The sequence below is a fragment of the Cervus elaphus genome, chromosome 23 (genome assembly GCF_910594005.1).
Source record: "Cervus elaphus chromosome 23, mCerEla1.1, whole genome shotgun sequence".
Taxonomy (NCBI): domain Eukaryota; kingdom Metazoa; phylum Chordata; class Mammalia; order Artiodactyla; family Cervidae; genus Cervus; species Cervus elaphus.
Genome location: NC_057837.1, coordinates 82,484,887 through 82,498,901, shown reverse-complemented (window position 1 = coordinate 82,498,901; position 14,015 = coordinate 82,484,887). Strand labels below are relative to the sequence as shown.

Below are 14,015 nucleotides of genomic sequence, written 5' to 3'. Positions count from 1 at the left end.
CTGAAGTCCGCCCAGCCACCAGAAGACACCAAGGGGAGAGTGGGCCACGGGGCGGGGGGCGGAGGATGCGAAGTCCAGGACTCGGGCAACGGCCCTCAGTTCCCTCCATGTGCCAGGCTTGTGAAGCGTCTCTACATGAACGACGTCAGTAATAACCACCCACTATTATTTTCCGGTTTCTATGCTTTCTTAAAGGAACGCATTTGTCTGTGGTTTGGCTTCCCTACAGGAAGGGAAGCCACGTAAACTCCCCATCTTCTGTGGCTTCAGGCCGGGGCCATGGGAGGGAGAGTTAGGGGTGGTGTAGGCAGAGGGGCTTCAACTGAAAAACGGTGGGGATCCAGACACCTGCAGGGCCTTCTCACCTGCACCTCCCATCAGAGCTGGGCCTGGAATCCCCTGGAAAGCTGAGCAGGTCAAACCTTCTCCCTCCCCTCCCCTCCGCTCCCCTCCCCTCAAAAAGCTGGCTCCTGGGGCCAGCCCACAACACCCCCAAATCCCCCATCACCCACAGCCCCACACAGGCCCTCCCTCACAGAAGTGGGATGACCTGGATGGTGGCACAGATGGTGTGTGACCCCAGAGCTGGGGGTCTCAGCTGACCTTGAGCAAGGAGGCTGGTGCTTTACACAGCCTCCCAGCCCAGGGAGCTGCCAGCAGCCACAAGCCATGATCTGAAGCGGAGCTGGGAGATGGGGAGTGGGGATGCGAGCTCTCTGAGGTCCCATCCTGTCCCCAGGACAGCGGCCAGGCCGCACCTGACACCGTGACTGCCCTGCACGGTCATACAGGACACCAGCAGTCACGGGACAGACAGCCAGCTGCCTCCGCCGCACGCTCCACCCTGACCACGGCGGCCCCGTGGCTGTACCAGCCCCGCCTGCGCGCGGCTCTGCTTGGCTCCCAGGGCTCGGGGACCCTGGGTGAGTCGGTGAGGGCAGAGCTCAGAGGCCAAGCCTGTCTTCAGCCACCAGACCTGCCCTGCTTACTGGACTCATGAGCCCAGCCAGTATCTGAAGCCAAGACGCCTTTGGGAGAATGACACCACAGACGCTGACCTCAGAGCTCAGACTCCTGAAAACTTACTAAACAGATTATTTATAGTCTTTTTTTAAAGGGGGATGTTGGCAGGAAGCGGGGAGGGGAATGACTCCCTTGGTGGTGCTGTGGTTAAGAATCCACCTGCCAATGCAGGAGACACGGGTTCAATCCCTGATCTGGGAAGACCCCACGTGCCGTGGAGCAACTAAGTCCGTTCACAACTACTGCAGCCCAAGAGCCTAGAGCCCCTCTTCCCAACCAGAGCAGCCGCCACAGGGAGAAGTTCAGCGCAGAAACGAGAGAGCAGCCCCCACGCCCGACAGCCAGAGACAAGCCCGCACAGCAGCGAAGACCCAGCACAGACAGAAATAAATAAATAACCTTGCTTTAAGTAGGAGATCGCAGCATTCTCTGCTGATCCAGAGGCTGGGACTCTGAGCTCCAAACAGAGGGGGCCACGTTCAATCCCTGGTCAGGGCACAATTTCCCACATGCTGCAACTGAAGGCCCTGCATGCCACAGCTAAGACCCAGCGCAGCCAATTAAATGAATACTTAAAAGTAGGAGGCTGTTCATCTGTCACCATAGAAAACTGCGACATTTTAGGAAAAGAAAAAAAAAAAAGACCTTATTTTGCTAGTGTTCATGGTTGATTGCAAAAATTTTCTCATAATATGCAGCTGTTTAAAAAAAAAAAAAAAAGAAATTTAGAAAATACAGAAACTAAAACCCACCCATAAATGTGTGGGGAACACCAATTACTGTAGCACCCGGCCACCACACACGGGAACACACGTCCGTGTTTTTCCTCTACAAAGAAGCTTTCAGGCTCCACCCCTCTTCCCACCAGCCTCTGCTCTGCTCACCAAGAAGACTGCGCTTTGGCCTCGTGACCGGGGGGTTTCTGTTGAACTCAGGGAGGTGGTGGAATAGGGCTGTGTGGTTGGGGGCACCGTCTGGCCTGCAGCGAGTAGAGAAGCAAGAGTGCTCCCCTTCTGGGTCCAGTAACTCCAGGGGCCTCAGGGTAGCTGCCCGGAAGGAAGCCTCTCAAATGCCTTCCCTGCAGTCTCCACAGTTACAGCACATCTCACTTCTCGGGGTTCAGCTGTGGGTTAACAAGTCCTCTCTTGTTGGACCTGGAAAGTGTTTCCACAGAGAATCTGCCTGGATCTTGGCCTCGGTTGGTACAGATGTAACAGGCAGTACGCTCAGGGCTCAGGGAAGTTAGTTCTGAAGCTCTCTGGGTTTAGGGCTACAGTTCCTCCTCACCTCCACCTCTTCCACGGTCATGGAGCCTTCTCTTCCAGAGGAAGGTGTTTGGCAACATCAGCCACAAAGACACTAAAGAGAAGAAAGCCCATGGCAGGCGGGGCTGGGTGTTCCTGGGGGAGCAGAGGGGCCTTGGACACTCCATGCTGGACCCCTGCCCCACCGGCTTCTCCTTCTTCTCACTGGGCATGCAGCTTTCACCTGCTGGGTGCCCGCCAGTGAGGGGCCCCCAAGGCACCAGGCTGGGGTTGGCGATGGGGGAGCTGGATGCCAGGGAACCCGAGACCCTGCAGCAGGTCAGTGCACTGTGGACGAGGGCTGGCCTCACTGAACGGTTAGGCCCTGTGCATTCAGGACACCCTCTCTTGACCCCAGGTGGAGGGCTGCTTCCCCTGGTGCCCACCTGGGTCTCAGGAGGTGGAAGAGAGACCGGGTTGTCCTTCCCACCTCCTGCCCAGAGAATGACAAAGGCCAGTTCCCAAAAGTCAGAACAGGGTGGGCAGAGTGAGTCTTGGGACTCACAGGGTCCCTGTGAAGAGGGGTTCACTGCTCCCCGGATCCCTCTTGGCTGGTTCCCCATCTGTGCTGTCTTCACACGAAATCTCACAAGGACGAGGCAGTCCAGGTGCCCACAGCATCACTCACCCAGGTGCTGACAACACTCTTTATTTATTATGGGCAGGGAGACAGGGTGGCTGGTGTGACGCTCCCCTGGACCAGAGAAGAGACCCCCTAGGCTGTGTCCCTGCCACCTCCTGAGACCCAGGTGGGCAGTGGGGGCAGAGCACCTCCACCTGGGCTCTGGAGAGGGTGTCCTGAATGGACAGGGCCTAACTGTTGAGTGTGGCTTCAGGGGGTATGGGCAAGAGGGGTACTAACACCTTTTTAAATATTTCTGACAACCATTGAGTTCCTTTTGGTTTTTGGTTTCAGATCTTTTTGATATGGTCCATTTTCAGAGTCTTTATTGAATCTCTTACAATATTGCTTCCATTTTATGTTTTGATTTTTTGACTGCAAGACATGTGGGATTGTTACCAAGTCCAAGCTCGCTCTGCTTGCCTCACAACAGGCCAATAAATCAGAGGCGAGGTGCTGAGGCAAGGAATATGACTTTACTTGGAAAGCCAGCAGACTGAGAAGACAGCAGACTAATATCTTGAAGCAACCATCTTGTCAGGGTCTGGATGCCAGTGTCTTTTATAGAACACAGAGCTGAGAGGTGATGAAATACAGTAAAAAGGCCACTAATCTGGCAAATATCTCCTGGAATGGCCAGTCTCGGGAGGAGATGTGTTACTTTCTCCCTCCTGTAGCCATCCACAGGTGGACAGGTCCAGGACAGAGGCAGAGGGGCGGGGTTTCCTGAGGCCGGCCATTATGTATGGACAGTATCCCTGTAGCAAACAGACCAACAGGAAGCAAAGGTTAGAGTAAAACATTCAACATGGAGTCAGTTTTTGTTCTTCCCTGTAACAATTCCCAGTGTCAGCGTCCATTCCACAATCTTATGGGAAAAGGGGTGATGAGGTTTCTAATTGCCCCACTAGTTGCATCTTTTGGGAAATGCCCACCACTGGTGCCAGTGTGCTGAATGTTGAGATTTGTCTTTGTTGTTCTTTGGAAAGTCTCTACTTCATATGTATAGACATAATAATATTATAATACAGGTGTTGAGAGTTGTTTTATACAGTACAAATCTTTTAGGATTTCAAAACCAGGGGGCAGAATCTAAAGTTAAGGAATTTAGCATTTTTCTATGTGTGGGAAGATGCACCAGCCATCTCACTGAAATCATCCCCTTTGATACACACCTTACCACCTGGGACCAGCATCCTGTCTTCTCCTTCCTGAGTTTCCTCAGGGCTCACAGTGGGGAGTGGCTGCAGTCTGATGGCTGCTGGAAAGCAGGTATTCTTTTCTTTCCTGAGTTTCCTCAAGGTTCACCATGAGAAGTGGCTTCAGTTTGATAGCTCCTAGACAGTAGGAGGGGGAACCTGGGTCCCCATTGAGATCATCTTAGCTCTGGACTCGCCGCCCGTCAGCCCCTGCCTCCCCATGTCCTGTGTCCTTTTCACCACATACCACCATCTGAAATGGCCTCCCCGCCACCTGGGTAACCTCAGTGTACCTGGCGATGCCATGTCCTCGGTGAAGGAAGGTCCCGGCTGCCCTCACGCCCTTTCTGCGGATTTCCAGCAAAGATTCCCGTCACGACGGCCTGGAAGGACTCTCCCCATGGGTGTGGACCAGGGGCTTGGTGGGGCCCGAGAGGGTGGGTCCCCTGGGCCGCTCCAGTGGTCAGGGCAGGCAGGGATCTCCCAGCAGTGGCTTAGACTGGCCGGCAGGCCGATCAGCTTCCTTCTCCCTGGGACCACGAGGGGCGAGGCTCTCATCGCTGCTCAGGGTGGTGGCTGCCCAGGAAAGGCTGTCAGTTCCACAGTCCTGAGCACCCTGTGAGCTGTTACACGTTTTTCCTGTGTGATCTCAACTCCCTCAGGCAGAACACTCTGGGCTACACACTTGGAAGAATCTACTGGAGTGGTTTCAGTTCAGTTCAGTCGCTCAGTCGTGTCCGACTCTTCACGACCCCATGGACTGCAGCACACCAGACCTCCCTGTCCATCACCAACTCCTGGAGTTTACTCAAACCCACGTCCACTGAGTCGGTGAGGCCATCCAGCCAAATCATCCTCTGTCGTCCCCTTCTCCTCCCATCTTCAGTTTTTCCCATCATCAGTCAGACATGACTGAGCAACTGAACTGAACTGATGCGACTGTGAATAAATGCAAGAGGAAGAAATCAAAGTCCTATCCCCTTTGTTTGTCATACTGCCTCCTGACTGTGAGCCCTTCCTTCTATGAGCCCCTAGACTCCTCAAGGGGGGCAGGCAAAGCTCTTGAGGCATGAGCCTGCTGGGTTCTCCTCTCTGCCGGCTGAGAATTGGAGTCAGATTTATATTTCCTCTAGACTCAGTCTCCATGTCCTTTAATTCAGCTTCAGCGGGCAGAGAAGGCCAAGATTTTGGTCAGCAACAATGCCACTAAACTGATCACCAGGTTAATCTGAATTAACACCACCATGCATAGCCTACTAATTAGACTCACAAGCTTACTCCTCCTTAATCAATGATAACAGCCTCAATTTCTCATTAGTTTTCTCCCACTCCCTATGGACACCACCACTGATTTTAACTACATGGTTATGACCCCTTATACTAATAGTCAACACCAAGTATTAAAAGAATCTCTATCAGAAAAAAAAATATTGTCACTGCTAGTCATACTATAATTACTTTAATTATAACATTTACTGCCATAAAAATAGTTCTTTTATATATTCTATTTGGAGAAACACTAGTTTCAACACTCATTATCATTACCCAAAGAGGAAATCAAGCAGAACATGTTAATGCAGGTCTCTATTTATTTTATACCCTAGTAAGGTCTCTGGCCCTCTTAGGAATACTTGTCTACATTCAAAATACAGTAGGACCTTAAAATATTCTAGTGCTGAGCCCAATCAGTATCCAACTCTTGATCCAACGGTTTCATAGGGTTAGTATGCATAGTTGCCTTTATAGTAAAAACACCATCTTATGGCCTCCACCTTTGACTACCTAAAGCACATGAAGAGGCCCCTATTGCAGGCTTCATAGTTCTGGCTATGCTGCCAGCACTACTAAACTTTGGATGCTATGGTATACTACGAATTACGAATTACAATAATTTGAAACCCACCAACAGACTTCATAGGGTATCCACTCATTCTATTTTCTTTATGAGGCATAATTATACCCAGCTCCATTTGCTTATGCCAGACAGACCTAAAATCACTCACTGCATACTCTTCTGTCAGCCACATAGCACTTTGCCATCCTTACCCGCACACCTTGAAGTGGTATAGGAGCCACAGCCCTAATAATTGCCCATAGTCTTACATCCTCTGTATTGTTCTGCCTGGCAAATTCAAATTACCAGGTCCATCGCCAAACAATAATCCTAGCCTAAAGCCTACAAATACTCCTACTAATAGCAACCTGATGATTACCAGCAAGTTAAACAAACCTAGCTCTACCCCCAACTATTAACTTGATTGGAGAGCTATCTGTAGCAATATCCTTCTCGTGATCAAACATTGCAGTTATTTGAATAGGAATTCATATAGTAATTGCTGCCCTATACTTTTTATATATACTCATTACAACACAGTGAGGCAAATACACACACCACATAAACAGTATCTCTCCATCTTTTACATGAGAAAATGCTCTCATATCATTACCCATCCTACCTCTTCTACTCTTATCCTTAAGCCCAAAAATCATTCTAGGCCCCCTATACTGTATATATAGTTTAGAAAAAAACACTTGATTGTGAATCTAGTATGAGAAGACAATACCTTCTTATTTACAATAGAAGTATATAAGAATTGCTGATTCTATATTCCCATGACTAACAGCATGGCTTTTTCAAACTTTTATCCATTGGTGTTAGGAATCAAATAATTGGTGCAACTCCAAATAAAAATAATAAATTAAATTTCCTCTTTCACTCTAGCCTCACTATTTATATCATCCATCATAAAAACAAGCACTAACACTTATAAGACCACCACATACCTTCTATATGTAAGATTATCTCATATGCCTTCACCATTAGTTTAGTTCCAACAATAATATTCACATATACAGGCCAAGTGATAATTATCTCAAACTGGCACTGAATCACACTACAAACCCATAATCTATCATTCAGTTCTAAAATAGATTATTTCTCAATAATGTGTGCTGGTGGCCCTATTTGTCACATGATCAATTATAGACTTCTCAATATGATCCATTCACTCAGACCCCAACATGAACTGATTCTTCAAACACTCCTTTTCCTTGTTACAATACTAATTCTTGTTACCACTAATAATCTCTTCCAATTACTCACTGGCTGAGAAGGAGCAGGGATTATGTCCTTCCTGCTCATTGGATGATGGTGTGGATGGCAGATGCAAACACAGCGGCACTACAGGCAATTTTGTATAACTCCTCAGTCACTCAGCTGTGTCTGCGTCTTTGCGACCCCAAGGACTGTAGCCCACCAGGCCCCCCAGTCCATGGGATTTTCCAGGCAAGAATCCTGGAGTGGGTTGCCATTTCCTTCCCCAGGGCCAAAACACCTCAGCGAAGCCCAATGACTGACTGGAAAGAGGAGGCAGACTGCTGGCTTGCGCTGCGTGGATGTGGGGATGCAGGGCACGGGGCGTGGATATGAGAAAGCGGGGCCGGGGGTGTGTGGACCTGTTTCGTATAACCCCGTGCTGCTGCTGCTGCTGCTAAGTCGCTTCAGTCGTGTCCGACTCTGTGCAACCCCATAGACGGCAGCCCACCAGGCTCCTCCGTCCCTGGGATTCTTCGGGCAACTACACTGGAGTGGGTTGCCATTTCCTTCTCCAATGAGTGAAAGAGAAAAGTGAAAGTGAAGTCACTCCGTCGTGTCTGATTCTTCGCGACCCCATGGACCACAGCCTACCAGGCTCCTCCATTCATGGGATTTTCCAGGCAAGAGTACTAGAGTGGGGTGCCATTGCCTTCTCCAAACCCTAGGCTGATACAGGTTTTATTGAAACAACAGCATGATTCTTACTTAACTTCAGTGCATGACACTTACAACAAATTTTTATCCTCAGTTCAGTTCAGTTGCTCAGTCGTGTCCAACTTTTTGCGACCCCAAAACCTCAGCACGCCAGGCCTCGTCGTCCATCACCACCTCCCAGAGTTTACCCAACCTCATGTCCATTGAGTTGGTGATGCCATCCAACCATCTCATCCTTTGCCGTCCCCTTCTCCTCCTGCCCCCAATCCCTCCCAGCATCAGGGTCTTTACCAATGAGTCAGCTCTTCCCATCAGGTGGCCAAAGGATTGGAGTTTAAGCTTCAACATCAGTCCTTCCAATGAACACCCAGTGCTTACTTCCTTCAGGATGGAATGGTTGGATCTCCTTGCAGTCCAAGGGACTCTCAAGAGTCTTCTCCAACACCACAGTTCAAAAGCATCAATTCTTCAGTGCTCAGCTTTCTTTATAGTCCAACTCTCACATCCACACATGACTGCTGAAAAAACCATAGCCTTGTCTAGACGGACCTTTGTTGGCAAAGTAATGTCTCTGCTTTTTAATATGCTGTCTTGGTTGCCCATAACTTTCCTTCCAAGGAGCAAGCATCTCTTAATTTCATGGCTGCAATCACCATCTGCAGTGATTTTGGAGCCCTGTTTCCACTGTTTCCCCAACTATTTGCCATGAAGTGATAGGACCAGATGCCATGATCTTAGTTTTCTGAATGTTGAGTTTTAAGCCAACTTGTTCACTCTCCTCTTTCATTTTCATCAACACGCTCTTTAGTTCTACTTCACTTTCTGCCATAAAGGTGGTGTCATCTGCATATCTGAGGTTATTGATGTTTCTCCCGGTAATCTTGATTCCAGTTTGTACTTCCTCCAGCCCAGCATTTCTCATGATGTACTCTGCATATAAGTTAAATAAGCAGGGTGACAACATACAGCCTTGACATTCCTCTTTTCCTATTTGGAACCAGCCTGTTGTTCGAAGTCCACTTTAACAGTTGCATCCTGACCTGCATACAGGTTTCTCAACAGGCAGGTCAGGTGGTTTGGTATTCCCATCTCTTTCAGAATTGTTCACAGTTTATTGTGATCCACACAGTCAAAGGCTTTGGTATAGTCAATAAAGCAGAAATAGATGTTTTTCTGGAACTCTCTTGCTCAACTTAATTCAAATTTGCCTATATTAGGTTTAGTATTAGCTGCAATGGGAAAATTTGCCAATTTGGGCTACACCCATAATTACCCTCAGCAATAGAGGGCCCACATCAGTCTCAGCCCTACTCCACTCAAGCACAATAGTAGTAGCAGATATGTTCCTACTCATCCACCTCTAGCCTCTGACAGAAAGCTATAAATGTACCCCATCGGTTACATTATGCGTAGGGGCTATCACAACATTTATAGCAATATGTGCCATTACCCAGAATGATATCAAAATAAACCATTGCTTTCTCCACCTCCAATCAATTAGGCCTCAGTATAGTAACAATTGGCATCAACCAACTCTACCCAGCACTCCTCTTTCTCCAAAACAATGCTCTTGCCTTTTTCAAAGCCATTCTATTTATGTAACCCAGATTATTCACAACCTAAATGATGAACAAGATATTCAAAAAATAGGAGGCCTGTTTAAAGCTACGCCTTTTACTACAACTGCACTTATCATTGGCAGCTTAGCATTGACAGGAATGCCTTTCCTCACTGGATTCTACTCTAAAGACCTAAATATTGAAACTGTGAATATGCCTTATACCAATGCCTGATCCCCTGCACAAACTGCCACCTCACTCACAGCCGTCTCCAGCATCCTCACTATCTTCTTCATGCTACTAGGACGGCCTCAATTTTCTACTCTGATTATCATTAACAAGAACAACCCCCTCCTCATCAATTAAATGCCTACTAGTTGGAAGTATTTTTGCTGGCTTTATTATCTCCAACAATATTCCCCCAACAACAATTCCACAAATAACCATACCTTACTACCTCAAAAGAACTGCCCTGGCCCTGAATGTTCTAGGCTTCATCGTGGCACTCAAAACTATCAGTAACACGAAACCTGAAGTTCAGCTATTCAAATGTATTCAAGGATACTTTTCCACTATCATACACTGCCTGACCCCTTATTTAAACTTAACCAGCCAAAAGTCAGCATCCCCCCCTTCTAGACTGAATCTGAGGAGAGGATATTTTGCCAAAAGCACATCCCTTATTCAAATAAAAATGTCTATATTAGTATCAGATCAAAAGGGGCTAATCACACTGTATTTCCTCTTTCCTTATCACCTTACTCATCAGCATAATGTAAATTTCCACAAGTAATTTCTGTAATAACAATTAATTATGACCAACTAGTAACATGGTTGGTTCCCCTTCTCTACAAGCTCATTTATTGCAGCACTTACTATAGTCCACTTACTATCTCTCCATGAAACAGGATCAAATAACTCAGTCGGAATTTCATCTGATATAGACAAGATCCCATTTCATCTATATTATACATTTAAAGACATCTTGGGTGCCTTGCTACTAGTTCTGGGGTTAAAAATACTAGTCCTATTTTCACCCGACCTGCTAGGAGACCCAGATAGCTACACCCCGGCAAACCTCTCAACACACCTTCACACATCAAGCAAGAATGATACTTCTTATTCACATATGCAGTCCTACGATCAAGCCCTAGCAAACTAGGCAGAATTTTAGCCTGAATCTTTTCTATCCTAATCTTAGTATTAATGCCATTACTTCATACATGCAAACAACAAAGCATGACATTCTCAACATTCAGCCAGTGCCTGTTCTGAATTCTGGTAGTGAACCTCTTAACACTCGCATGAATTGGAGGACAACCAGTAGAACATCCCTTTATCATCACTGGACAACTAGCATCTATTATATGTTTTTCCTTATCCTACTATCAATGCCAGTAACTAGCATTATCTAAAATAATCTAAAATGAAGAGACGTCTTCGTAGTATATCCATGCTTCTGGTCTTGTAAACCTGAAAAGGAAAACAATAAAACTCCCTAAGACTCCTTGCACAACTTTGTGTCAGCAACTAGTATTATTCCTTGATGGTGAAGAGTAAATAAAAATAATCTAATATTAGATTATTAATTGCACTGTTAACCCAACAGAGAGAGGCATTTACTCAAGCAAAGATGAAAAGAGGTAAAAGAACTCGGCAAACATAAACCCTCCTGTTTACCAAAAACATCATCTCTGTCATCACTAGTATTAGAGGCACTGCGTGCCCAGTGACATCGTTAAACAGCTGTGGTGTCCTGACCGTGCAAATGCAGCCTAATCATTGGTTCTCTAAATAAGGACTTGTATAAATGGCCACACAAGGGTTTTACACTTACTTCTCATCAGTGAAACTGCCCTTCCCATGAAGTCAGGGGAAAAAAACCAATGAGACGAGAAGACGCTATGGAACGTCAATAAATTAGCCCCCCAAATAAAGTTAAACCAAGGGATAACAGAACTTTTAATGAGCTAATGATTTTCATTGGGGTGACCTTGGAGAACTAAAGATCCCCCAAGTGACTTTTAAAGCCAAGACCACCCAGTCAAATCAAATTATCACTTATTGATCCGAGAAATTGATCAACAAAACAAGTAACCCTAGGGATAATAGCACAGTCCTATTTTAGAGTTCATATTAACAACAGTGTTTACAACCTTGATGTTGGACCAGGACACCTGAATGGTGTGACCAGTATTAAAGGCTTGTTTTGTTCAACAATTAAAGTTCTATATGATCTGAGTTCAGACCAGAGTCATTCAGGTCGGTTTCCATCTATTATACAATTTTCCCAGTAGGAAAAGACAAGAGAAATAAGGCCAACGTTAAATAAGTGCCTTAAAACAATGAATAATTTTATCTTAATGGATAAGTAAAACATTTCCACCCAAAAACAGGCCTTATTTAAGGTGGCAGAACCTGATAATTGCATAAAACTTGAACCTGTATGATCAGAGATTTAAATCCTATCCTTAACAAACAGTTCATAATATTCTAATAGTTATTATGCCCATCCTCCTAGCTATAGCATTCTTGACACTAGTAGAATGAAAAGTTCTAGGCTATACACAATTCTGAAAAGGCCCAAATGTTGTAGGGCCATACAGCCTACTCCAAACTATTGGTGATGTAGTCAAACTACTTATTAAAGAAGCCCTATGACCAGCCACATCCTCAGTTTCTGTACTTATCCATGAACCTATCTTTGCCTTGAGCCTAGCTTTAACCATATGAACTCCTCTACCCAAACCATCAGTTAAGTCATTCAGCCATGTCTGACTCTTTGTGACCCCATGGGCTGCAGCACGCCAGGCCTCCCTGTCCACCACCAACTCCTGGAGTTTGCTCAAACTCATGTCCATGGAGTCAGTGATGCCGTCTAACCCTCTCATCCTCTGTTGCCCCTTTCTCCTGCCGCCTTCAATCATTCCCAGCATCAGGGTCTTTTCCAATGAGTCACTTCCTCACATCAGGTGGCCAAAGTATTGGAGTTTCAGCTTTAGTATCAGTCCTTCCAATGAATATTCAGGACTGATTTCCTTTAGGATGGACTGGTTGGATCTCCTTGCAGTCCAAGGGACTCTCAAGAGTCTTCTCCAACACCACAGTTCAAAAGCATCAATTCTTCAGCTCTCAGCTTTCTTTATAGTCCAATTCTTACATCCATACATGACTACTCTATAGTCCAACTCGCACACCCATACATACATGAAAAACCATAGTTTTGACTAGACGGACCTTTGTTAGCAAAGTAATATTTGTGCTTTTTAATATGCTATCTAGGGATTCTTTTCTTCTTTTCTTTTCTTTCTTTTCCTCCAAGGAGCAAGCGTCTCTGAATTTCACAGCTGCACTCACCATCTACAGTGATTTAGAAGCCCAAAAATATAAAGTCAGCCACTGTTTCCACTGTTTCCCCATCTACTTGCCATGAAGTGATGGGACCAGATGCCATGATCTTAGTTTTCTGAATGTTGAGTTTTAAGCCAACTTTTTCACTCTCCTCTTTCACTTTCATCAAGAGGTTCTTTAGTTCTTCTTCACTTTCTGCCATAAAGGTGGTGTCATCCACATATCTGAGGTTGTTGATATTTCTCCCAGCAATCTCGATTCCAGTTTGTCCTTCATCCAGTCCAGCATTTCTCATAACGTACTCTGCATATAAGTTAAATAAGCAGGGTGACAATATACAGCCTTGACATACTCCTTTTCCTATTTGGAACCAGTCTGTTATTCCATGTCCAGTTATAACTGTTGCTTCCTAACCTGCATACAGATTTCTCAGGAGGCAGGTCAGGTGGTCTGGTATTCCCATCTCTTGAAGAATTTTCCACACTTTGTTGTAATCCACACAGTCAAAAGTTTTGGCATAGTCAATAAAGCAGAAATAAATGTTTTTCTGACATTCTCTTGCTTTTTTGATGATCCAATGGTTGTTGGCAATTTCATTTCTGGTTCCTCTGGCTTCTCGAAATTCAGCTTGAACATCTGGAAGTTCATGGTTCATGCTCCGTTGAAGCCTGACTTGGAGAATTTTGAGCATTACTTTGCCAGCATGTGAGATGAGTGCAGTTGTACCGTAGTTTGAGCATTCTTTGGCATTGTCTTTCTTTGGGATTGGAATGAAAACTGACCTTTTCCAGTCTTGTGGCCACTCCTAAGTTTTGTAAATTGGCTGGAACATTGAGTGCAGCACTTTCACAGCATCATCTTTTAAGATTTGAAATAGCTCAACTGGAATTTCATCACCTTCACTAGCTTTGTTCATAGTGATGCTTCCTAAGGCCCACTTCATTTCACATTCCAGGATGTCTGGCTCTAGGTGCGTGATCACACCATCGTGATTATCTGGGTCGGGAAGATCTTTTTTGTACAGTTCTTCTGTGTATTCTTGCCATCTCTTCTTAATATCTTCTCCTTCTGTTAGGTCCCTACCATTCCTGTCCTTTATTGTGCCCATCTTTGCATGAAATGTTCCCTTGGTATCTCTGATTTTCTTGAAGAGATCTCTAGGCTTTCCCATTCTATTGTTTTCCTCTATTTCTTTGCACTGATCAC

General features: G+C 45.8%; 1 long non-coding RNA gene across 1 annotated transcript; it reads right to left on the bottom strand.

Moving 5' to 3' along the window:
• Positions 1–3,468: 3,468 nt before the first annotated feature.
• On the bottom strand, positions 3,469–4,943 carry LOC122681581. Its single transcript, XR_006337035.1, has 3 exons — positions 4,442–4,943; positions 4,125–4,307; positions 3,469–3,707 (listed from the first exon to the last, which is right to left on the bottom strand). It is a non-coding gene; the product is annotated as an uncharacterized LOC122681581 (long non-coding RNA).
• Positions 4,944–14,015: the final 9,072 nt, after the last annotated feature.